Source organism: Pan paniscus, chromosome 3, assembly GCF_029289425.2.
Source record: "Pan paniscus chromosome 3, NHGRI_mPanPan1-v2.0_pri, whole genome shotgun sequence".
NCBI classification, from domain to species: Eukaryota; Metazoa; Chordata; class Mammalia; order Primates; family Hominidae; genus Pan; species Pan paniscus.
This window is the reverse complement of record NC_073252.2, coordinates 142,686,448-142,712,408: the sequence shown is the minus strand read 5'-3', so window position 1 is coordinate 142,712,408 and position 25,961 is coordinate 142,686,448. Positions and strand designations below refer to the sequence as shown.

The window sequence follows — 25,961 nt, the reverse complement described above, 5'->3', positions numbered from 1 at the left end:
GAATAAACTCTGGAGATCTATTGTGTAGCATGATAAGTATAGTTAATAATAATGTATAATATACTTGAAAATTGCTAAGAGAGTAGATCTTAAATGTTCTTCACCCACACATGATAACTGTGAGTTGATGAATATATTAGCTTGATTGTGGTAATCATTTCTCAGTGCATACATATATCAAAACATCAATTTATAATAGACACAATTTAAATTTGTCAGTTATATCGCAATAAATCTGGAAAAGTGATAGAATATATTCACAAATTGATAGTTATCTCTGAAGTGATATATAAATGCTAGTTACAATAACCTCTTCTGTGTTTTAGGTTTATTCATAAAAATAGTGCTCTCTTTTAAAATGCTCCTCCAAGAAACATGCATAAAACTCTCATATTTGCACATGACTTTGTGTACTTAAAATAGATGAAATGATCCGCTTTTGGGGCTATCAAGCTAAGAGTTTGTTATTGATGCTGCTGACACTGTCATTGATACTGTTGATACTGTCATTAATACTACTGACACTGATTATTATTAATATAATTGATATTACTGGTCCAGTAGAATCGATAACAAACTTTTAGCTTGATAACTGTATTATATGAATATATTCTACTTTTTAAAAATTAAGACATTACAGATAAAACTAAAGTTTTCTTCGATCAACACTCTCAAGTTCAGGTCCTTTTCCTTCTCCTAACTAATGATTATTACTGTATTTGGCATGAATATTTTCATATTTTGAAAAATATTTTTCATAGGTATATATGCCCTTGTGAAATTCACAATGTTATTTTTATGTTTGCCTTTGTTTTTATCATAAATGGTTTCATATTATATGTATCTTTGTATAACTTGCTAATTTTGCCTAACAATATTTTGAGATCCATCTATTTTAATACATGAAGTTCATACTTATTTAATTGGGTCTATAATATTTTATTTTATAAATATTTGATGTTTTGCCAGTCATGGTGGCTCACACCTATAAGCCCAACACTTTGGGAGGCTGAGATGGGAAGATCACTCAGAGTTCAAGACCAGCCTGGGAAACATAGCAAGACCCTGTCTCTACAAAAACTAAAAAAAAAAATTAGCCAGGTATGGTGGTGTGCGCCTTTAGTCCCTGCTACTTGGGAGATTGATGCAAGAGGATTGCTTGAGCACAAGAGTTCAAGGTTGCAGTGAGCTACGATGATACTATGTACTCCAGCCTAGGTGACAGAGAGACCCTGTCTATAGAGAAAAAATAATGTTTTTTTATTGTATAATGTTATAATGTAGGGGCCAAATGTTCAGACCATCTAGGTTCAAATAGAAGCTCTATCACTTTGTGTGGCCTTGGGAAAGCTACTTAACCAAGGTGTGCTTCAGTTTCTCATCTATAAGATGGAGATAATAGTGTCGAGCTCATGTTATTATTTTGCTGTAAGAAGTCAATGGTTTATTTTATTTTTTTTTTGAAACGAAGTTTCACTCTTGTTGCCCAGACTGGAGTGCAATGGTGTGATCTTAGTTCACTGCAACATCTGCCTCCTGGGTTCAAGTGATTCTCCTGCCTCAGCCTCCCAAGTAGCTAGGATGACAGGAATGCAGCACCACTCCTGGCAAATTTTGTATTTTTAGTGGAGATGGGGTTTTACCATATTGGTCAGGTTGGTCTTGAACTCCTGACCTCAAGCAATCCGCCCACCTCGGCTTTCCAAAGTGCAGGGATTACAGGCGTGAGCCACTGTGCCTGTCCGAAGTCAATGATCTTTTAATTAAAACTCAGTAAAATTTTCTTTCATATTTACCTGCATATTTACCATTTCTGATGCTGATTACTCCATTGGGTAGTTCCAAATTTTTATTAGGTACCACTTTCTTTCTGTTTGAAGAACGTCTTTTGTTCTAGTGCAGTTCTGCTGGTGATATATTTCCTAAGCCATTGTTTGCCTAAAAAGTTTTTATTTTGCCTTCATTTTGTAACATATTTTACTGGGTGTAGAATTTTAGATTGTTTTTTTTTTTCAGTTTTCTAGTTTGTATAGTTTCTGACAAAAAGTGCCTTATCAGAAATGATACAACCTCTATCATTGTACTTTTGTATGTAATATGTCTCTTTTTATGGCTTTAAGATTTTCTTTATCACTGTTTTTGAGCATTGTTATAATGTGCTTTGGTAGGAATAATCTTTGTGTTATTTTGCTTGAGGTTTGTTAAACTTCTTGGACTTTCATGTTTATAATTTTGATCAAATTTGGAAAGTTTTCATCCAGTAGTTATTCTAATAGTTTTTCTGTATTTCCATGCCCTTACATTCCCTCCTACTGAGAGTATGATTATGTGTATGTTAGTGTGCTTGATAATGTCCCACAGGTCACTAGGGCCTTATTCATTGTTTTAAAAATTATCTCTTTTGTGTATTATTTTGGATAGTTTCTCTTGCTATAGCTTTGTGTTCACTAATCTTTTCTTCTGTTAATCCTATCCTGTGTATTTTTTTTTCATATCTGAAAGTTCCACTTGTATTATTTTTATCTCTCATTCTCATTGTGTTGATATTTTTCTTTAAAATTTTCAGTATAATATTAATACACTTTGATTGACAATTTCATCATCTGCATCATTTGTTTTTCTATCTATTGATTTTTCTTTTGCTTATATGTAACATTTTTCTGTTTGTTTTGTAGTCTGCTCAGGTTGCTATAACAAAATACCTCATAGACTGGGTGGCTTAAATAACAAACATTTATTTCTGTAAAGTTCAGGATTAAGGTGCATGGTGTCTTTTTGGTTTGCAGATGGCTGCCTTCTTGCTGTATCTTCACATGGTGGAAAGAGTGAGTGAGCACTGGTCTGTTTCTCTTCTTACAAGGACACTAATCTCATCATGAAGACTCTACTCTCACGACCTCTTCTAAACCTAATTACCTCCCAAAGGCCCCACCTCCTAATACCATCACATAAGTGGGTTTCAACATGTGAATTTGGGGGAGGCATAAACTTTCAGTTCATAACAGCTTCTTTGCATGCTTGCTCATTTTTAAATTAGATTCCACACGGTAAATTTTATATTGTTGAGTACCTGATTTCATTTGATTCCTTTAAAGAGTGTTGTAGTTTGTTTTGCCAAGCCCTTTTGGTTCTTTCAGATTTTGCTCAGGTGGATTTAGAGCAGTCTTTAGTCCTAGGTTAGCCCCACTACTGACGTCTAACCTTTCCGAGGTCTCTTCCAAATGTTCTGCATATTATGAAGTTTCTGTACTCTGATTTGTGAACTATTCCTAGACTCATTCTGGGAATAGTTCGGCCTACTGATTTCCTGCTCTCAGTCTCAAGGAGTTTTATTTCATGGATGTGTAGGTTAGTATACTCTTCCAAACACTCCAGAAGATTCCTTTGCAGAATGTAGAGCTGTTGTTTTACAGTTTCACCGTCTCTGGAATTCTGCTGCATAAATTCTAGTCATTTTGACCTCCCTGAATTCCAATCTCTTCTCACCTCAGGAGAAAATAAAGAGAACATATAATCCCCTTCTTGAGCTGTGTTAAACTACCACCTGGCAGAAAGCCAGGAAAATTATAGGTTTCATCTTGTTTGCTTCCTGCTTCTCAAGTGTCACAAGACTATGTTGCCTATTGTTGAATATCTTAGAAGCGTTGTTTCATATTTTGTTCAGTTTTGTGGTTATTTACAGTGGGAGGGTAATTCTCATAACCTTTTTATGATATTTTTATTTTCTATTACCATACTTTTTATTCATACATGTTTTATTCTTCCCTTCTTTTCCAGCAATAAAATTTTCTTTGTTCCACACTTTTATTATATTTGTTTGAAATATATCCTATTCTTCTAGTGATTGCCCTTGAATTTAATTCTTTCAAGAAGGATCTATGGATTAGGTTTACTGCACACACTACACAGGCTGTGCACTGCACCACTCCAGGGAAAATCATGTACATGTACTTGGAGTTGTGCAACATTAGAGCTGGTATACATTAGGATTTTTATATATCTGATTATATTTTTATATTTTTCTTACTGTTGAATGATAGCTTGTCTGGATAGACAACTTTGTGTTTCAAGTTATTTCCATTTAAATCTTTAAAGATATCACTCCATTCGTTGTATAGTTACCAATATTACTTTTGGGATATGTAACATAAATTTGATTCTCCTTCCATTCCAGGTCATCTGTCTTTCTGGTAGCTTTTAAGATTTACTATTTATTTTTGATGTTTTAAAATTTTGGTGCCAGGACTCAAAGTATAGCTTTTAAAAGCCTTTTTTCCTGTTTAGCAATATGATGGCTTTTTCTATTTGAAGACTCATGCTAACCTTAAGTTCTGGGAATTTTTTTTTTTTTCTGTTGTTACTTAAGTTCTTGCTTCTCATACAGTTTCTATAGACTTTTGAATGTACTACTAATGTTAATACTTCTGCATCTATTCTCCATGTCATTCAAATTCTGTATTAAAAAAATATGTATTTTTCCATTTGCTAGAATTCCTCAGTTATATTTTCTAATTTGATTGTTCTTTAACTTTGTCCTATTGGGAGTTATCCCTTCTATAGATTTTTTAGAAAATATATTTTATTTTGAAATAATTAAAGGTGTATAGTGTTTTGAAAATGGTTCCCACTCACTTTCACCAACTTTTCTTAATGTTAACATCTTACATAATATAATACAATTATAAACTAAGAAATCAGCACTGGTACAAAATATAATACAATTATAAACTAATAAATTAGTGCTGGCGCAACTCTATTAAACTAAAATACAGATTTTATTTGGTCCAAGATCTCACATTCCAATTAGTTGTCATGTCTCCTTATTGTCCTCCAAACTGTGACCATTCTTCAATCTTTCCTTGTCTCTTATGGCCTTGATACTTTAAAAATAGCATTGCTGGAGTATAATTAACATACAATAATTTAATGTTGTACATATTTAAAATGGATAATTTGATACATTTTGGCAAATGTATATGCATCTGTTAAACTATCAACGCAGTCAAGATAATGAGCATATCTATTAAGAGAAATCTTGTGCCTTTTGGAATTTCTTCCTATTGTTCTCTCCACCTCATATCCCCTGGCAACCACTGATCTGCTTTTTGTCTGTTTAAAAATGATTATGATTTTATTTTTTATTTGTTTTAGAGCTGAAGTCTCACTTTGTTGCTCAGGCTTGTCTTGACATCCTGGCCTGAAGTGATCCTTCTGCCTCAGCCCCCTGAGTAGCTGGGGGCTACTACATAAGCCACCGTGCTGGTTGTCATTTTATATTTGCTTTACTTTTCTAGAAATTTATGTAAGTGGAATTATACAGCAAGTGCTTCTTTTTGTCTAGTTTCTTTCTCTCAGCATAATTATTTTGAGGTTGATTCACGTTGTAGTTTGTATCAACAGTTCATTCCTTTTTATTGCTGATTATTTTTTGTTGTACAGATACATCATAGTTTGTGTATATATTCACCTGTTGATGGACATTGGGGTTGGTCCTAGTTTTTGGTCATTAAAAATAAAGTTGAGGCTGAGCCTCAACTCAGCTCACACCTGTAGTCCCAGCACTTTGGGAGGTGGAGGCAGGCAGATTGCTTGAGCCCAAGAGTTTGAGACCAGCCTGGGCATTATGGCAAAACCCCGGCTCTACAAAAAAAACAAAAATTAGTCAGGCATGGTGGCTTTCACCTGTAGTCCCAGCTACTTTGGAGGCTGAAGCAAGGTGATCACCTGAGCCCAGGAGGCAGAGATTCCAGTGAGCCAAGATCACCATTGCACTCCAACCTGGGCAACAGAGCGAGACTCTGTCTCAATAAATAAATAAATAAATAAATAAATAAATAAATAAATAAGTTGCCATGGACATTCCTGCACAAGTCTTTCTATGGACATATACTTTCCTTTCTCTTAAATAAATACATAGAAGTGGAATGTCTAGATCATTTGACAGATGTGTATTTAACTGTTTAAGAGAACTGCTAAACTGTTTTCCAAAGTGGTTGTACTATTTTACATTTTCTCCAGTAGTTTATGAGATTTCCTGTTTCTCCACATCCTTGCCAACACTTGGTGAGGTCAATCTTTTAAATTTTAACCCTTTAAATAAGTGTATAGGGGGATGCTATTGTAGTTTAAATTTACATTTCCCTGATGACTAGAGATACTGAGCATTTAAAAATGTACTTATTTGCCACCTGTATTTCTTGGGTTGTTTGTTCAAATATTTTACCCCTTTTTTATTGTTGTGTCATTTGTTTTCCTATAATTGAGTTTTGGGAGTTCTTTATATATTCTGGATTCAAGTACCTTCTTAGTCATATGTTTTGTAAATATTTTCTTCTAGCCTCTGGCTTGTTTTTTTCATACTCTTCACAGTGTTGTTCAGAGGGTAGAAATTTTAAATTGTGATGAAACCCAATTTATCAATTTATTTATTTATGAATTGTGCTTGGACTGTCATATATACAAAATATTTACCTGATCCAAAGTCATGTAGACTCTTTCTTTTTAGGTTTTACCTTTAGGTCTGTGATCCATCATGACTGACTTAATTTTTGCATATGGTGAAAGGTATAGATCAAAAATTCATTTTTTGTAAATATGAATGTTGACTTGGCCCACCATCATTTGTCAGAAGTCCTGTCTTTTGTCCACTCAATCACCTTTATACCTTTGTTGAAAACCAGTTGTCTATGTGTGGGCATTTATAGAGTTTTTTTAAAAAGTCAATAATTATATATCTAATTTCCAAGATCTCTAATTTTTAAATATCTGACTCTTTTTTATTTTATTTTATTTTTTTTTGAGATGGAATTTTGCTCTGTTGCCCAGCCTGGAGTGCAATGGCGCGATCTCAGCTCGCTACAACTTCTGCCTCCCGGTTTCAAGCAATTCTCCTGCCTCAGCCTCCTGAGTAGCTGGGATTACAGGCACTTGCCATCATGCCTGACTAATTTTTGTATTTTTGTAGAGACGGGGTTTGACCATGTTGGCCAGGCTGGTCTTGAACTCCTGACCTCAGGTGATTTGCCTGCCTCAGCCTCCCAAAGTGCTGGGAATACAGGCATGAACCACTGCACCTGGCCAATATCTGCCTCTTATAGTCTTCATCTGAACATTAGTTTTTCAAACTTTTCTACTTTTTAAAAACCATGTATATCAAAATTATACATTTATGTAGTATAAAGAATCAAATGATTCTCCACAGCTTGTTATAGGAAAATAATAGCTGGATCCTGCCTCCAGTCTCACATTCCTACTATTCACAAAAAACTAATTTTTTTAGCTATTTCTTTCATTCAATTTTTATATATCTGAATAGCATGCTGTATTGCTACTTCTGGATTCTCAGTTTAGGCATTATCTATTCAACTTCCTTCATGGAGGATGAGGGTTTGATTATCTTTTCTCTCCCTATGCCAAATACATATGCACACACTTTCTATCCTCAATATAATTTCTCAGTAGAGTTTTATAGATATTTATTGCTTTTGTTATTATAATTTTTAAAAATGCTATGAAGCAACCTATGACAAATATTCATGTTCCCTGAAGTCAATATCTCTCTTTTGGGCGGGGAAGGGGCAGAGGATGTCATTTACTTGACTTTCTAGGAATAACATGACCGGCTTCAAAACTGCTAAGTGAACATCTTCAGATGTTGAGACATATTAGGTACTCTATCAACTTCATCCTTTTGAAGAAATTTCTCTAAGCCTTTTACAGTTTCTAATATGGGCAGGTTACTCCATATTACTATTAAGAGAGATCATTCTAGGATCACTGCTACCATCGGTTTAGGATTCCCTTTGACTCTGGATTTCCTGTTGCCAGAATCCTCCATCTGAGTTTACTCTTTCAGTTTGGTAGAATATAATCTCTAATAACTTCCAGAGAAAGGATTTGTGAGAGAAAAATTTACGAGTTCTTGCATGTCTAAAATATTCTTTAGTCTATCTTCACACTTGATTGATAACTTCTTTGGATAAATATGTCTAGGTTGTAAATCTTCTTAATAATTTTGAGAAAATATTTTTCTATTGTCTTCCAGATTCCAGTGTTGCTTATGAAAACTCAGAGGGCGTTCTAATTCCTGAATTTTAATATTTGACTTGTTTTTTTTCGCATCTGGAAGCTATCAACCAACCTTCCTTGTTTTAGCACCATTCCTCTGCTTTTGTCTTTAATGATAATTTCTGCATTGATTTCTGAATTTCTTGGAGAATCTGTGGTGTAAACTATGTTGGTATTGGCCTTCTCCACTGGTAGCTTAGCATTTAGTTTTCTCAGACTAGTAATTTTCTCTTGTCCCGTGTTTTTCTAGCTTCAAATATTTTGTAGTCTCCTCTCCTATTTGCCCCATTCTGATGGGTCTTTGCCTTAAAAAAGTTCTGTTCCTTTAATCAGATTTCAAAATGAACCAAAAAAATGTGTGTTTAATTAGCTACATTTACTCAACATTATCCTACTTGAAAATTTAAAAATTCATATATTACATATATACAGTAAAGCATATAAAGCACACTACTTTTATGTTTACAGCTTGATGAATTTTTTTATTTTTTTATCTTATTTTTTACTTTTTCTTTATTTTATTATATTTTATTATTATTATACTTTAAGTTTTAGGGTACATGTGCACAACGTGCAGGTTTGTTACATATGTGTACGTGTGCCATGTTGGTGTGCTGCACCCATTAACTCGTCGTTTAGCATGATGAATTTTTATGTAAATCTATGGAGATATGAGATATATATTGTGTGTAATCACTGAGTAAAGTTAGATATAAAATATTTCTAGTATCCTAGGAAGATTTTTTGTCCTGCTTTCCTATCAAGACCAATTCTCCATAGTAACCTCTTTTCTGACTTCTATCATCATCAAATATTTTTTCTTATTCTAATTAATATAAAAGCAATATTTGGACACTCTTTACTTTCTGACTTATTTTGCTCAGCGTAGGGTGTGAGAGATTCCTCAATATTGTTGCATGTATTAGTAATGCAGCAGTGTGCTGAAGCTGGCTCACACAGCTTGCAGTTGTGCACATTTTTTTGCAATGCTGCCTTCTGTGACTTCATGTGGGTAACTTGAAAATGGCCATGGTGGGAGTATTTATGCCACAAAAATCAGGAAATGCTACCAATCAGGACTTTTTCCCTCGCTGGAGAGGCAGTCGTTAAATGTTTACCACTGCAGTAGTTTATTCTTTTTTATTGCTGTGTGAGTATTCCCCATACAGCAATACACTATAAAGTTTTACACTGTTATTTATTCATGATCTTTTTGATGTACAGTTATTTCTAGTCTTTTGTTATCATGAATAAAATGGGTGTGATCATTCTTGTTCATGTTCTTATGTCTTTTTAAAGTAAATATGTATTTATTTCTCTTAAATATGTACTTAGAAGTGTAATTGCTGGGCAATGAAGTGGGTAGATATTTAGCTTTATGAGGTACTGCCAAATAGTTTTCCAAACAGGTTGTACCAATTTACACTTTCACCAGCAATCCCGTTGCTTCACATTCTTGTTAACACTTGATATTGCCAACCATTTCAATTTTAGCCATTCTGCTGGGTGTGTGATGGTATCTGTGGTTTAAATTTGCTATCCCTGAGGAGTAATGATTTTGCATTCCTTCTCATATATTATTGGCCATTTGTATATCTTCTTTTATAACAATTCTGGGCATGTCTTCTATCCAACTTAAAATTGTTTTTTAAAAATATATTATGTACATATTCCTTTGCTGAATATAGTGTTGTCAGTATCTTCTCTCACTCTGTGGCCTGTTTTTTGACTCTCTTAGTATATCTTATGGTGATGAAGAGAAATTCTTAAGATTAATTAATCTAATTTAACATTTTTAAATTTACATTTAGTACTTTTTGCATTAGCAATGAAGATATTCTCCTGTACTTTTTCAAAAGATTTTTTATGGTTTTACCATTTATATTTATGTGTATGATAAACTCAAATTAAATTTTTATGTATGGGATGATGTAGGCATCAAGATTCATTTTTTTCCATATAGAAATCCAATTGTTATGGCATCATTTACTAAAATTATCATCTTTCTCCCCACAGAATTTTAGTAGCAACTTTTCTTTCAATCATTCGACAGTATAAAATGCATCTAAATATGATACTCATCTGACAAAGGTTTAATATCCAGAATCTATAAAGAACTTTTATAAAGAACAAATTAGCCAACAGAAAACAAACAACCCCATTAAAAAGTGGACAAAGGACATAAACAAACACTTTTCAAAAGAAGACATACATGCAGCCAACAAGCATATGAAGAAATGTTCAACATCACTAATCATTAGAGAAATAAAAATCAAAACCACAATGAGATACCGTCTCACACCAATCAGAATGATTATCATTAAAAAGTCAAAAACTCTGTTTTGGTACCAGCACCATGCTGTTTTGGTTACTGTAGCCTTGTAGTATAGTTTGAAGTCAGGTAGCGTGATGCCTCCAGCTTTGTTCTTTTGGCTTAGGATTGACTTGGCAATGCGGGCTCTTTTTTGGTTCCATATGAACTTTAAAGTAGTTTTTTCCAATTCTGTGAAGAAAGTCATTGGTAGCTTGATGGGGATGGCATTGAATCTATAAATTACCTTGGGCAGTATGGCCATTTACACGATATTGATTCTTGGTACCAAAACAGAGATATAGATCAATGGAACAGAACAGAGCCCTCAGAAATAACGCCGCATATCTACAACTATCTGATCTTTGACAAACCTGAGGAAAACAAGCAATGGGGAAAGGATTCCCTATTTAATAAATGGTGCTGGGAAAACTGGCCAGCCGTATGTAGAAAGCTGAAACTGGATCCCTTCCTTACACGTTATACAAAAATTAATTCAAGATGGATTAAAGACTTAACCGTTAGACCTAAAACCATAAACACCCTAGAAGAAAACCTAGGCATTACCATTCAGGACATAGGCATGGGCAAGGACTTCATGTCTAAAACACCAAAAGCAATGGCAACAAAAGCCAAAATTGACAAATGGGATCTAATTAAACTAAAGAGCTTCTGCACAGCAAAAGAAACTACCATCAGAGTGAACAGGCAACCTACAAAATGGGAGAAAATTTTCGCAACCTACTCATCTGGCAAAGGGCTAATATCCAGAATCTACAATGAACTCAAACAAATTTACAAGAAAAAAGCAAACAACCCCATCAAAAAGTGGGCAAAGGATATGAACAAAAGAAGACATTCAAAAGAAGACATTTATGCAGCCAAAAGACACATGAAGAAATGCTCATCATCACTGGCCATCAGAGAAATGCAAATCAAAACCACAATGAGATACCATCTCACACCAGTTAGAATGGCAATCATTAAAAAGTCAGGAAACAACAGGTGCTGGAGAGGATGTGGAGAAATAGGAACACTTTTACACTGTTGGTGGGACTGTAAACTAGTTCAACCATTGTGGAAGTCAGTGTGGCGATTCCTCAGGGATCTAGAACTAGAAATACCATTTGACCCAGCCATGCCATTACTGGGTATATACCCAAAGGACTATAAATCATCCTGCTATAAAGACACATGCACATGTATGTTTATTGCGGCACTATTCACAATAGCAAAGACTTGGAACCAACCCAAATGTCCAACAATGATAGACTGGATTAAGAAAATGTGGCACATATACACCATGGAATACTATGCAGCCATAAAAAATGATGAGTTCATGTCGTTTGTAGGGACATGGATGAAACTGGAAATCATCATTCTCAGTAAACTATCTCAAGGACAAAAAACCAAACACCGCATGTTCTCACTCATAGATGGGAATTGAACAATGAGAACACATGGACACAGGAAGGGGAACATCACACTCTGGGGACTGTTGTGGGGTGGGGGGAGGGGGGAGGGATAGCATTAGGAGATATACCTAATGCTAAATGACGAGTTAATGGGTGCAGCACACCAGCATGGCACATGTATACATATGTAACTAACCTGCACATTGTCCACATGTACCCTAAAACTTAAAGTATAAAAAAAAAAAGTCAAAAACTCACAAATAGTGGTGAGACTGTGGGAAAAAGGGAATGCTTGCACACTGCTGGTGGGGATGTAAATTAGTTCAGCCACTGTGGAAAGCAGTCTGGTGATTTCTCAAAGAACTTAAAAAAGAACTATTCAATTCAGCAATTTCATTATTGGATATATACTAAAAGGAATATAGATTGTTCTGCCACAAAGACACATATATGTGTACGTTCATTGTAGCACTATTCACAATAGCAAAGACATGAAATCAACCTAAACGCCCATCAATGGTAGACTGGATAAAGAAAATGTGGTACATATACACCATGGAATACTATGCAGCCATAAAAAGAATGAGATTATGTCTTTTGCAGCAGCATGGATGGAGCTGGGAGCCATTATTCCAAGCAAACTAACACAGGAACAGAAAACCAAATACCACATATTCTTTTTTTTTTTTTTAATCTTTCTTTTTTTTTTTTATTATACTTTAAGTTTTAGGGTACATGTGCACATTGTGCAGGTTAGTTACATATGTATACATGTGCCATGCTGGTGCGCTGCACCCACTAACTCGTCATCTAGCGTTAGGTATATCTCCCAATGCTATCCCTCCCCACTCCCCCCTCCCCACCACAGTCCCCATAGTTCTTACTTATAAGTAGGAGCTAAACATTGAGTACACATGGACACAGAGAAGGAAACAATAGGCACCAGAGCCTACTTGAGGGTGGAGAGCGAGAGGAGGGTGAGGATCTCACAACTACCTGTCAGGTACCATGCTTATCACCTGGGTGATGAAATCATCTGTACACCAAACCCCTGTGACAGGCAATTTACCCATATAACAAACCTGCACATATACTGCTGAACCTAAAAGTTCAAAAAATATATATAATACTTTTTTCTATTCTATTGGTCCAATATGACACTGTCTTAATTACTGTAGCTTTATAATAGGTCTTGCAACCCCACAGTATTATTCCTACAAATTTATTGTACTTCAAGATTTTTTTTTTCTTTTTTTTTTTTTGAGATGGAGTCTTACTCCGTCACCCAGGTTGGAGTGCAGTGGCACAATCTTGGCTCACTGCAACCTCCACCTCCTGGGTTTAGGTGATTCTTCTGTCTCAGCCTCCCAAGTAGCTGGAATTACAGACATGTACCACCATGCCCAGCTAATTTTTGCATTTTTAGTAGAGATGGGTTTCACCATGTTGGTCAGGCTGGTCTCAAACGGTGATCTGCCCGCCTCGGCTTCCCAAAGTGCTGGGATTATAGGCGTGAGCCACCATGCTTGGCCAAGATTGTCTTTCTAAGTCCTTTTAATTTTCATATACATTTAGATTTATGTTTCAATTAAAAAAATCTTTGCTGGGATTTGGTTTTGGATTTCATTGAATCTGCAGATAAATTTTGAGATAATTGAAAAAAAATTTTTTTCTTTCTGCCTCAGCCTCTCAACTAGCTAGGACTACAGACGGGCACTACCACACTCAGCAGAGATGGTGTCTTACTGTGTTACCCAGGCTGGTCTCAAACTTCTGGCCTCAAGTAATTCTTCCACTTTGGCCTCCCAAAATGCTGAGATTATAGGTGTGAACCACCATTGCTGGCAAGAAACCTTAGTAATCTTGAGTACATGTTGTGTCTCTTGATTTATTTAGGTAATTTCTCTTTAATATTTTGTAGTTTTTGCTCATATGCATCTTTCATTAGATTCATTTCTAATTATTTGATTTTCTTAATGAGACTGTATGTAGTATTTTTTAAATTTTATTTTCCAATATTTTTAAAGTCATAGAAACACAATTTATTATTTTTTTAAAGACATAGGGTCTCACTCTGTTGCCCAGGCTGGAGTGCAGTGGTGCGATCTTGGCTCACTGCAACCTCTGCCTCCCAGTTTCAATCAATCCTGCTACCTCAGCCTCCCTAGTAGCTGGGACTACAGGTGTGCACCACCATGCCTGGCTAATTTTTTGTATTTTTAGTAGTGATGGGGTTTCACCCTGTTGGGCAGGCTGGTCTTCAACTCCTGACCTCAGGTGATCTCCCTGCCTCATCCTCCCAAACAGAATTTGTTTTTCTATGTCCATTTTGTTACTAATTACCCTCTAAATTCACTTTTATTAATTACAACATTTTGCAGATTATTTTGAATTTTCCATGTATATAGTCATGTTATTTGCAAATAAGGATAATGTGTTTTTTCCTATTTTTCAATAATTATACTTTTCCTTTTCCTTTTTCTTTCTTATTGCACTGACTAGGGCCTAGAATACAATGTTGAGAACATGTGATGGTATACCTTCTCACCCTTAAAATGTTATTGGTTGTCACCACTGAAGGGATGGTGCTATTGGCACCTAGTAGGTAGAGACCAGGGATGCTGCTAAACGTCCTACATTGTACAGGCCATACTCCCACAACAAAGGATTATCTGACCCAAGATATCAATAATGCCAAGGTTGGGAAACATGGATGTGAGGAAAAGCAGACAAATATAGATCTTATGGCATGGCTGCTTGTATTCTTAACGTTGGTTCTGAATCATTAAGAAAACATTAGCTTATGATCAGCACACTCTAAAGTGTAATGCATACTAGAAAGATTTATGTAAAAATGGTTACAGATTTTCAATTTTTAAAGATGTTTCAGTTGTCTTAAAGATGTTTCAATTGTCTTAAAAATCAATCCTTTGTGGAAGAGCTCATTTCCAAATACTGCCAAAAGCGTGAAGTACTAGAGAAAGGCAAGACCTCTTTGCAATTTTTATATTGTACAATAACAATTTAAACAACATTTCTGGCTTACTGGTTTGACATTTGCACAAAGACATTAAAAAAATGATTCTAAAACAAACTGCGGTTTGTACTTCAGGGCCCCAGTGAATGTTTTTTTTTCCCTACAGAGACTTTACACAATAGGCAGCCCAGACCTCAACAGCATCTGGCCATCAGCTGGGAGTTCATTCTGAAAAGGCTCTTCCTGAAGTCCAATCATCTCTTTCGTCTTCAGAGTCAGGACACAGTCAGCTGGGGCATGAAAGAGCCAATTAAATTTGGTGTAATTGCAGCAGAGTTTAGGAATTTGCCTCGTTGGGGTGGGTATGGGAAGGAAGGGTGGCATGGAAGAAGATTATGTGGGAGTTCAGGAAAGGATAAAATGTGCTGAAAATAAAATGAATAAGCAACAACATCTGGAAATTGATTGGAAAAATACCACAGCTGAAAGTGCATGTGGGGAATAGGAAACAGGCCCCAGATTGCCATGGGTCTGAAAGATCAGGAGCCTAGAGAAAGTTGTATTTAAAAAATTTCTTTAAAAGACCCGATGGCCTGGTGACATGCATCAAGAAGCAAATGAACTTGGCTTGGTTTCCTGAACCAAGAAATCTCTATCTGTATTTTAGCATGCTCTCTGAGTCATGAAATACGTGTAGGAAGGAAGCCCAAAAGAGCCAAAAATTCCAGTGGTAAGGAAAGATGGAACTTTGTGTCAAAATACAAAAAGGTGCAGAGTTGAGTGGAGTTGGTTTCTGTAGCTGACAAGTCATTTGTTAGGCAGAAATAAGCAATTTTCATTGCCTCTTTAATCACTGCATTCATGTCTTCACATTCCACCCATCTCCTCAATGAAATACTTTCTTGATTCTTGGGTCATGACATCACCAAGCTGTTCAGATGATACTGGCTTGTGATGTGGCATAAGAGAACATCTTTCTCAGTTTATTCATAACACTAAATAATAGCCACATTGGGACTGCTCGTCGTAAATCATACTATCATCACACTCTCTAATCATTTGGAGCCAATCATCATTTTCCCTATCCATCTGCAGAATTAAGAGAGCCTAGCATTGTTCACTGGCCCCCCAGTGTCCTTATTTAAGTCATGGAGAAATGAATGCATAATGCAATCTTGACATACAAAGTGAGTCTGCCATATCAAATCTACAGTGGTGATGAGGTGAATTCTACCAGAGCTGAAGGCTGGTGTTTCTTGTGGAGACTCAAAATCAGATCAGAATGCCTTTCCTTGTTTGTGCCGTGGGAGGACTATTTGTCAAGAACCTGGTTATGTTACTCAGGAGGCTCACAGATTTCTTTCTGTTATAGTTCTTCCTTGTTTTCAAAATTTCTTCCCTTTATTTATTTTGGGAGAGGCGTCTCAGCCCACTCAGCAATGCTGAACCTTGAGTTTAAAAAAAGCACACTATTCTGTAATCCATATTGTTCTAATCTGTGGAGAGGATGGCAAATAAATCATCTATTCACAAAGCATTTTGCCTCTAAAGACAAAAATGACACAAAACACAGACGTCCACTGTTATGGGTTGAATCGTATCTCACCCAAATTTATATGTTGAAATCTTAACCCTCAGTCCCTCAGAATGTGACTGTATTTGGTTTCAGGGCCTTCAAAGAAGTAATGAAGTCAAAATGAGGTCATTAGAATGGCCTCTAATACAACCAGACTAGCATCCATATAAGAAGAGATTATTACACAGATACAGAGGGAACCATGTGAAGACACAGGAAGAAGACGGCCATCTACATGTCAAGGAGAAAGGTCTCAGAAGAAATCAATGCTGCTTACACCTTGAACTCTGATTTCCAGCCTCCACCATGAGATAACAAATTTCTGTTGTTTCAGTCGCCCAGTCTGTGGTACTTTGTTATGGCAGCCCTAGCATACTAATATATCTACATATGCCTTGCTATATTTTTCTGGATAAATAAATATTTTCTCTGGATTGAAATGAACTAATAGAATACTTTTTTAGTACCCAGTAAGTGTCCAGACAAATATACTGAGTCTTATGAAGAAAACAGAGAGACAATGCCCAAAGCATTTCCTACAAATTTTCTTCACATGAAATGAACAGAAAACAGTATGGATTCACCAACCATGATGTTCATGTTATTTTAATTTGAGTTTCCACACAATCAGACCCTCAGACATATATTGCAATGTCCATACGTTATTTCGGAGGTGATTCCAGGTAACTGAGGTAGCATGGCGGGGGAGTGAAGCAGAAAACTTGAGCTAAAAAGCAGGTTACCATTGTGGAGACCTGGGGCTCAATTGCACTGGTCCCCTCACTGGGATTACCTTCATTGGGAGAGGGTCTATCTAGAATATCCTTCAGAGTTGTTGCTCTTGAGGAGTTGAAGCAGTTGTTGTATTCAACAACTTCATGTCACCGGTTGAAAACTGTACCTGTGGACTCCACGTCCCTGGTAGGCCTGTCTATCTTGCTCCACAGCCAGAGAGAGTTCTCAAGTAGAAAATATCAACTATTTGCATTAAATACTCATGCTTGCATCGAACAAGGAGGGTTGAGGGAATGTACGCAGGGCAATGAAGTACACTGTACATATTCCACTGTATGCTAGTATCTCTCAGGAGGAAGTTTTCCCTCGTTCTTAGTCCATGCGATTCAGGTGGTACAGATTCACCCTGTGGCTCTAGCAATAGGTCTGTGACTCAGCTCACTAGTTGACCTGAGCTGGTCAATCAGGTTATTTCATTCCTGCAGCCTGAGTATTTGGTTCACAAATCCCAAGCCTGACCAATAGAGCACACCCTGCAGGATTTTTTTTTTTTTTTTTTTTTTGTGGGCCCTGTCTTTATGCTTGGATTTCTACCTGCAAAGCTAATGAAGGTGGAAGCTGGCCGTAGCTTCTCTTAGCCCCAGGTAAAGAGAGCTGACCTGAGTGTGAAGTACCATACAGGAAAGCTGAGCGAGAGATGGCACACTGGACAAGGATAATGCTCTAAAATTTTTTTTTGATAAATAATATTTGTATGCATTTATGGGGTACACGTAATATTTTCACATGCACAGAATGAATGTGTAATGATCAAGTCAGCACATTTAGGGTGTCCATCACCTTGAGAATTTATTATTTCTGTGTTGGGAAAATTTCAAGTCCTCTCTTCTAGATCTTTTGTTGTTAGCTATAGTCACCCTACTCTGCCTTCAAACATTAGAACTTATTCCTTCTACCTAACTATGTGTTTGTATCCATTAACTAACCTTTCTTTACTCCCCTGCCCCAACCTTTCCAGCCTCTGGTATCTATCTTTCTACTGCCTACCTCCATAAGATCAACATTTTTAGCTTCCATATATGAGTGAGGATACCCAATATTTATATTTCTATGCATAGCTTATTTCACTTAACATAGTGACCTCCAGTTCCATCCATGTTGCCGCAAATGACAGGATCTTATTCCTTTTTATGACCACATGGTATACCATTGTGTATATATACCACATTTCCTTTATCTGTTTATTCATTGTTGGACACCTAGGTTGATTCCATATCTTTGCAATTGTGAATAGTACTGCAATAAACAAAGGAGTGCAGGTATCCCTTTGATATACTGATTTCCATTCCTTGGATAAATATGCAGTAATGGGATTGCTGAATCATATGGTAGTTCTATTTTTAGTTTTTTGAGAAATTTCTATGCTCTCTTCCATAATAGCTATACAAATTTACATTCCCTCCAACAGTGCATAAGAATTCCCTTTACTCAGCATCCTTGCCAGCATTTGTCATTTTTTGTCTTTTTGATAATAGCCATTCCAGCTGGGATGAGATATCTCATTGTGGTTTTTTTAAAAATTCCTATAGCTTTAGGGGTATGAGTGGTTTTTGGTTACATGGATGACTTTTATAGTGGTGAAGTCTGAAATTTTAGTGTGCCTGTCACTGGAGTGATGCACATTGTACTTAATATGTAGTTTTTGTCCCTCACTCACTGTGGTTTTAACTTGAATTTCTGTGATGATTAGTGATGTTGAGAATTTTTTCATATACCTTTTGGCCATTTGTATGTCTCCTTTTGGGAAATGTCTATTCCTGTCCTTTGCCCACTTTTTAATAGCATTTTATTTCTTTTAAGTTGTTTGAGTTCTTTGTATATTCTGGATATTTGTCCCTTGTCAGATGGATAGTTTGCAAATATTTTCTCCCATTCAACAGGTTGTGTCTTCCATCTGTTGAGTGTTTCCAATGCTGTGAAGAAGCTTTTGAGTTTATTATAGTCTTGTTTGTCTATTTTTGTTGTAATTGCCTGTGCTTTTATGGTCTTATTAATGATGTTGTTACCTACACTGCTGTCTTGAAGTGTTTTGCCTATGTTTTTTTTTCTAAGTAGTTTTATAATTTTGGGTCTAATGTTTGTCTTTAACCCATCTTGAATTGATTTTTGTATATGGGGAAGTTTAGGGGTCCAGTTTAATTCTTCTGCATATGGATAGCCAGGTTTACCAGCACTATTTACTGAAGAAGGTGTCCTTTCCCCAATATATGTTCTTGGTACCATTGTCAAAAATCAGTTGGCTGTGAATATCTGGATTTATTTCTGATTTCTGTATTTTGTTCCATTGGTCTTTGTATCCATTTTTATGCCACTACTATGCTGCTTTGGTTACTATAGCCTTGTAATATATTTTGAAATCAGGTAGTGTGATCCTCCTAGATTTGCTCTTTCAGGATTGCTTGGGCTATTTGGGCTCCTCTTTTGGTTTCACACAAATTTTAGATTTTTTTTTCTATTTTTGTGAAAAACATCACTAGTATTTTGATAGCGATTGCATTGAATCTGTAGAGTCCTTTGTGTATCATGGTCAATTTAACAATATTAATTCTTCTGATTCATGAACATAGGGTGTCTTTCCATTTGTGTTCTCTTCAATTTCTTTCTTCTGTGTTTTGTAGTTTTCCTTGTGGTGGTCTTCTTTCACCTCCTTGGTTATATTTACTTCTAGATATTTTAATTTTTTGTTAGTTATTGTAAATGAGATTGCCTTTTTTATTTCTTTTTCAGCTAGTTCATTATTAGTGCAAAGAAATACTACTGAATTTTTGTATGTTGATTTTGTGTTCTTTGAAGTTACTGAATTTATTTATCAGTTCTAAGCATTTTCTGGTGGAGTTTTTCAATGTTTCTAAATGTGAAATATGTCATCTGCAAAAAGGGACAACTTGATTTTTCTTTTCCAATTTAGATGTCTTTTGTTTCTTTCTCTTACCTGATTGCTCTGATTAAGACTTCTAGTACTATTTTCAATAGGAATAGTGAAAGTGGGCATCCTTGTTTTGTTCTAGTTCTTAGAGGAAAGGTTTTCAGCTTTTCTCCATTCAGTATGGCATTAGCTGTGGGTTTGCCATAAATGGCTTTTATTGTATTAGGGTATGTTCTTTTCATGCCTAGTTTCTTGAGATTTTTATCATGAAGAAATGTTAAATTTTTATCAAATGCCTTTTCTGCATCTATTGAGATGATTATATAAATTTTGTCCTTTATTCTGTTGATGTGATGTATCTCATTTACTGATTTACGTATGTTAAGCCATCCTTGCATCCCTGGGATAAATCTTACTTGATCGTGGTGTATTATCTTTGATATGCTATTAGATTCAGTTTGCTAGTATTTTGATGAGGATTTTTGTGTCTATGTTCATCAAGAAGTTTTGTGTGTGTGCATGTTTTCTCTGGTTTTGTTATCAGAGTAATGCTGGCCTTGTAGAATGCACTAGGAAGAATTCTCTGCAATTTTTTGGAATAGTTTGAGGAGAATTGGTATTAGTTCTTCTTTAAAGGTTTGGTAGAATTCAGCAATAAAGCCATTCAGTCCTGGGCTTTTCTTTGTCGGGAGACTTTTTATTATTGATTCAAACTCATTACTCCTTAATTGTGTGTTCAGGATTTTATTTTATTTTTCCTGTTTTAATCTTGGTAGATTGTATGTGTCCACAAATACATCGATTTCTTCTAGGTTTCCAGTTTGTTAGTGTGTAGGAGTTCATAATAATCTGTATTGCTATGGTATCAGTTGTATGTCTCCTTTTTTATTTCTGATTTTGTTCATTTGGGTCTTTTCTCTCTTGGCTAGTTTAGCTAGTAATTTATCAATTTTGCTTATCTTTTCAAAAAACAAACAATTTCATTGATTCTTTGTATTGAGTTTTTAGTTTCTATTTTGCTTAGTTTTTCTCTGACCTTTATTATTTCTTTCCCTTTATTAATTTTGGGTTTTGTTTGTGCTTGCTTTTCTAATTCTTTGAGGTGATTCATTAGATTGTTTATTTGAAAACTTTTTACTTTTTTGATGTAGGCATGTATTGCTATACACCTTTTTTTTTTTTTTAATATAGATTCTCGCTCTGTCACCAGGCTGGAGTGCAGTGGTGCGATCTCAGCTCACTGCAACCTCCACCTCCCAGGTTCAAGCGATTCTCCTGCCTCAGCCTTCCGAGTAGCTGAGACTACTGGTGTGCACCACCATGCCCAGCTAATTTTTGTATTTTTAGTAGAGATGAGGTTTCACCATATTGGCCAGGATGGTCTCAATCTCTTGACATCGTGATCCACCTGCCTCGGCCTCCCAAACTGCTGGGATTACAGGCGTGAGCCACCGCACCCAGCCACATTTCTCTCTTAGCACTGCTTTTGCAATTGCTCACAGATTTTCGTATGTTGTGTTTTTATTTTCAGTTGTTTCAAGACATTTTTTACTTCTTTTCTAATTTCTTCATTGCCCAATGGTTGTTCAAGAGCATGTTGTTTAATTTCTATGTATTCGTATAGTTTCCAAAGTTCCTCTTGTTATTGACTCTTAGTTTTATTGCACTGTGGTCTGAGAATATGCTTGATATGATTTCAAGTTTTAAAATTTGTTGAGACTTATTTTGTGGCCTGACATATATGTCCCATGTATGATGAATATAATATATATGATGTAGCTGCTGGATAGAATGTTCTGTAAATGTCTGTTAGGTCCATTTGGTCTAAAGTGCAGTTTAAATGAAATATTTCTTTGTGACATGGAATCAACCAAAAAGCCCATGAATGACAGACTGGATAAAGAAACTGGTACATATACACCATGGAATACTATGCAGCCATAGTATTCCTTTGCAGAAACATGGATGGAGCTGGAGGCCATTATCCTAAGCAGACTAACACAGAAACAGAAAACCACATGCTACATGATCTCACTTTTAATTGGGAGCTAAATGATGACAACACATGAACACATAGAAGGGAATGACACACACTGGGTTCTATTGGAGGGTGGAAGATAGGACGAGAGAGAGGACCAGGAAAAATAACTAATGGGTACTAGGCTTAATACCTGGATGATAAAATTATCTGTACCACAAGCCCCCATGACACAAGTTTACTTATATAAACAACATGCACATGTACCCCTGAACTTAAAAGTTAAATAAATTAAAAAAAGAAAATAAATGTTCTTTGTTAATTCTCTGTCTAGATAATCTGTATAAAGCTGAGAGTGGGGTGTTGAAGTTTCCAACTATTATAGTTTTGGAGTCTACTCTCCATTTAGATCTAATAATATTTCCTTTATATATCTGGGTGCTTGGGTGTTGGGTGCATATATATTTTAAATTGTTATATACTTTTGCTTAATGGATTCCTTTATCATTATATAATGACTTTGTCTGTTTTTACTGTTTTTGACTTAAAGTCTGTTTTATCTGATATGGGTGTAAATACTCCTGCTCACTTTGGGTTTTTGTTTTGTGGAATATCTTTTTCCATCCCTTTATGTTCAATTTATATGTCTTTACAGGTGAGATGAGATTCTTAGAGGCAGCATATAGTTGGGTCATTAAAAAAAATCTATTCAGCCAGTGCCTATCTTTTTTGTTGTTGTTGTTCATTCCAACTTTTTTTCAAAATTATTATACTTTAAGTTCTGGAATACATGTGCAGAACGTGCAGGTTTGTTACATAGGCATGCACGTGCCATGGTGGCTTGCTGCACCCATCAACCCATCGTCTACGTTAGGCATTTTTCCTAATGCTATCCCTCCCCTTTCCCCCCACCCACTGACAGGACCTGGTGTGTGATGTTCCCCTCTCTGTGTCCATATGTTCCCATCGTTCAAATCCCACTTATGAGTGAGAGCATGCAGTGTTTGGTTTTCTGTTCCTGTGTTAGTTTGCTGAGAATGATGGTTTCCAGCTTCATCCATGTCCCTGCAAAGGACAAGAACTCATTCTTTTTTATGGCTGCATAGTATTCCATGGTGTATATGTGCCACATGTTCTTTATCCAGTCTAACATTGATGGGCATTTGGGTTGGTTCCAAGTCTTTGCTATTGTGAAGAGTGCTGCAATAAACATACGTGTGCATGTGTCTTTACAGTAGGATGATTTATTATCCTTTGGGTGTATACCCAGTAATGGGATTGCTGGGTCAAATGGTATTTCTGATTCTAGACTCTTGAGGAATCACCACACTGTCTTCCACAATGATTGAACTAATTTACTCTCCCACCAACAGTGTAAAAGCATTCCTGTTTCTTTACGTCTTCTCCAGCATCTGTTGTTTCCTGACTTTTTAATGATCACCATTCTAACTGGCATGAGATGGTATCTCATTGTGGTTTTGATTTGCATTTCTCTAATGACCGGTGATGATAAGCGTTTTTTCATGTTTGTTGGCCACATAAATATCTTCTTTTCAGAAGTGGCTGTTCATATCCTTTGTCCACTTTTTGATGGGGTTATTTGTTTTTTCTTGTGAATTTGTTTAAGTTCCTTGTAGATTCTGGATATTAGCCCTTTGTCAGATGGCTAGATTGCAAAAGTTTTCTCCCATTCTGTAGGTTGCGTGTTCACTCTGATGATGTTTCTTTTGCTGTGCAGAAGCTCTTTAGTTTAATTAGATCCCATTTGTCAATTTTGGCTTTTATTGTCATGGCTTTTGGTGTTTTAGTCATGAAGTCTTTGCCCATGCCTATGTCCTGAATGGTGTTGCCTAGGTTTTCTTCTAGGGTTTTTATGGTATTAGGTCTTATGTTTAAGTCTTTAATCCATCTTGAGTTAATTTTTGTATAATTTGTAAGGAAGGGATCCAGTTTCAGTTTTCTGCCTATGGCTAGTGAGTTTTCCCAACACCATTTATTAAATAGGGAATCCTTTCCCCATTGCTTGTTTTTGTCAGGTTTGTCAAAGATCAGATGGTTGTGGATGTGTGGCATTATTTCTGAGGCCTCTGTTCTGTTCCACTGGTCTATATATCTGTTTTGGTACCATAGCCTCGTAGTATAGTTTGAAGTCAGGCAGCGTGATGCCTGCAGCTTTGTTCTTTTTGCTTAGGACTGTCTTGGCTACATGGGCTCTTTTTTAGTTCCATGTGAAATTTTTTTTTTATTATTATACTTTAAGTTTTAGGGTACATGTGCACATTGTGCAGGTTAGTTACATATGTATACATGTGCCATGCTGGTGCGCTGCACCCACTAACTCGTCATCTCGCATTAGGTATATCTCCCAGTGCTCTCCCTCCCCCCTCCCCCAACCCCACCACAGTCCCCAGAGTGTGATATTCCCCTTCCTGTGTCCATGTGATCTCATTGTTCAATTCCCACCTATGAGTGAGAATATGCGGTGTTTGGTTTTTTGTTCTTGAGATAGTTTACTGAGAATGATGATTTGCAATTTCATCCATGTCCCTACAAAGGACATGAACTCATCATTTTTTATGGCTGCATAGTATTCCATGGTGTGTATGTGCCACATTTTCTTAATCCAGTCTATCATTGTTGGACATTTGGGTTGGTTCCAAGTCTTTGCTATTATGAATAGTGCCGCAATAAACATACGTGTGCGTGTGTCTTTATATCAGCATGATTTATAGTCCTTTGGGTATATAACTCAGTATTGGGATGGCTGGGTCAAATGGTATTTCTAGTTCTAGATCCCTGAGGAATTGCCACACTGACTTCCACAATGGTTGAACTAGTTTACAGTCCCACCAACAGTGTAAAAGTGTTCCTATTTCTCCACATCCTCTCCAGCACCTGTTGTTTCCTGACTTTTTAATGATTGCCATTCTAACTGGTGTGAGATGGTATCTCATTGTGGTTTTGATTTGCATTTCTCACTTCATTTCATTCATTTCATCTTCCATTGCTGATACCCTTTCTTCCAGTTGATCGCATCGGCTCCTGAGGCTTCTGCATTCTTCACGTAGTTCTCGAGCCTTGGTTTTCAGCTCCATCAGCTCCTTTAAGCACTTCTCTGTATTGGTTATTCTAGTTATACATTCTTCTAAATTTTTTTCAAAGTTTTCAACTTCTTTGCCTTTGGTTTGAATGTCCTCCCGTAGCTCAGAGTAATTTGATCGTCTGAAGCCTTCTTCTCTCAGCTCGTCAAAGTCATTCTCCATCCAGCTTTGTTCCATTGCTGGTGAGGAACTGTGTTCCTTTGGAGGAGGAGAGGCGCTCTGCGTTTTAGAGTTTCCAGTTTTTCTGTTCTGTTTTTTCCCCATCTTTGTGGTTTTATCTACTTTTGGTCTTTGATCATGGTGATGTACAGATGTGTTTTTGGTGTGGATGTCCTTTCTGTTTGTTAGTTTTCCTTCTAACAGACAGGACCCTCAGCTGCAGGTCTGTTGGAATACCCTGCCGTGTGAGGTGTCAGTGTGCCCCTGCTGGGGGGTGCCTCCTAGTTAGGCTGCTCGGGGGTCAGGGGTCAGGGACCCACTTGAGGAGGCAGTCTGCCTGTTCTCAGATCTCCAGCTGCATGCTGGGAGAACCACTGCTCTCTTCAAAGCTGTCAGACAGGGACATTTAAGTCTGCAGAGGTTACTGCTGTCTTTTGTTTGTCTGTGCCCTGCCCCCAGAGGTGGAGCCTACAGAGGCAGGCAGGCCTCCTTGAGCTGTGGTGGGCTCCACCCAGTTCGAGCTTCCCGGCTGCTTTGTTTACCTAAGCAAGCCTGGGCAATGGTGGGTGCCCCTCCCCCAGCCTCGCTGCCGCCTTGCAGTTTGATCTCAGACTGCTGTGCTAGCAATCAGCGAGACTCCATGGGCGTAGGACCCTCCGAGCCAGGTGCGGGATATAATCTGGTGGTGCGTTGTTTTTTAAGCCGGTCCGAAAAGC

General features: G+C 36.6%; 1 protein-coding gene across 3 annotated transcripts in view; it reads left to right on the top strand.

Moving 5' to 3' along the window:
• Positions 1–25,961, top strand: part of ANAPC10 (anaphase promoting complex subunit 10) — a 458,050-nt gene that overhangs the window by 266,228 nt on the left and 165,861 nt on the right. Inside the window, exon 6 of one of the 3 annotated variants that reach the window (XR_010112041.1) lies at positions 2,787–4,613. The exons of 1 other annotated variant lie outside the window; for it this stretch is intronic. The gene's annotated coding sequence lies outside the window, so the exon portion shown is untranslated. Of the gene's footprint in view, positions 1–2,786; positions 4,614–25,961 lie in introns of those variants that run through there. One more of the 3 variants, XR_008625237.2, reaches the window with a different exon arrangement.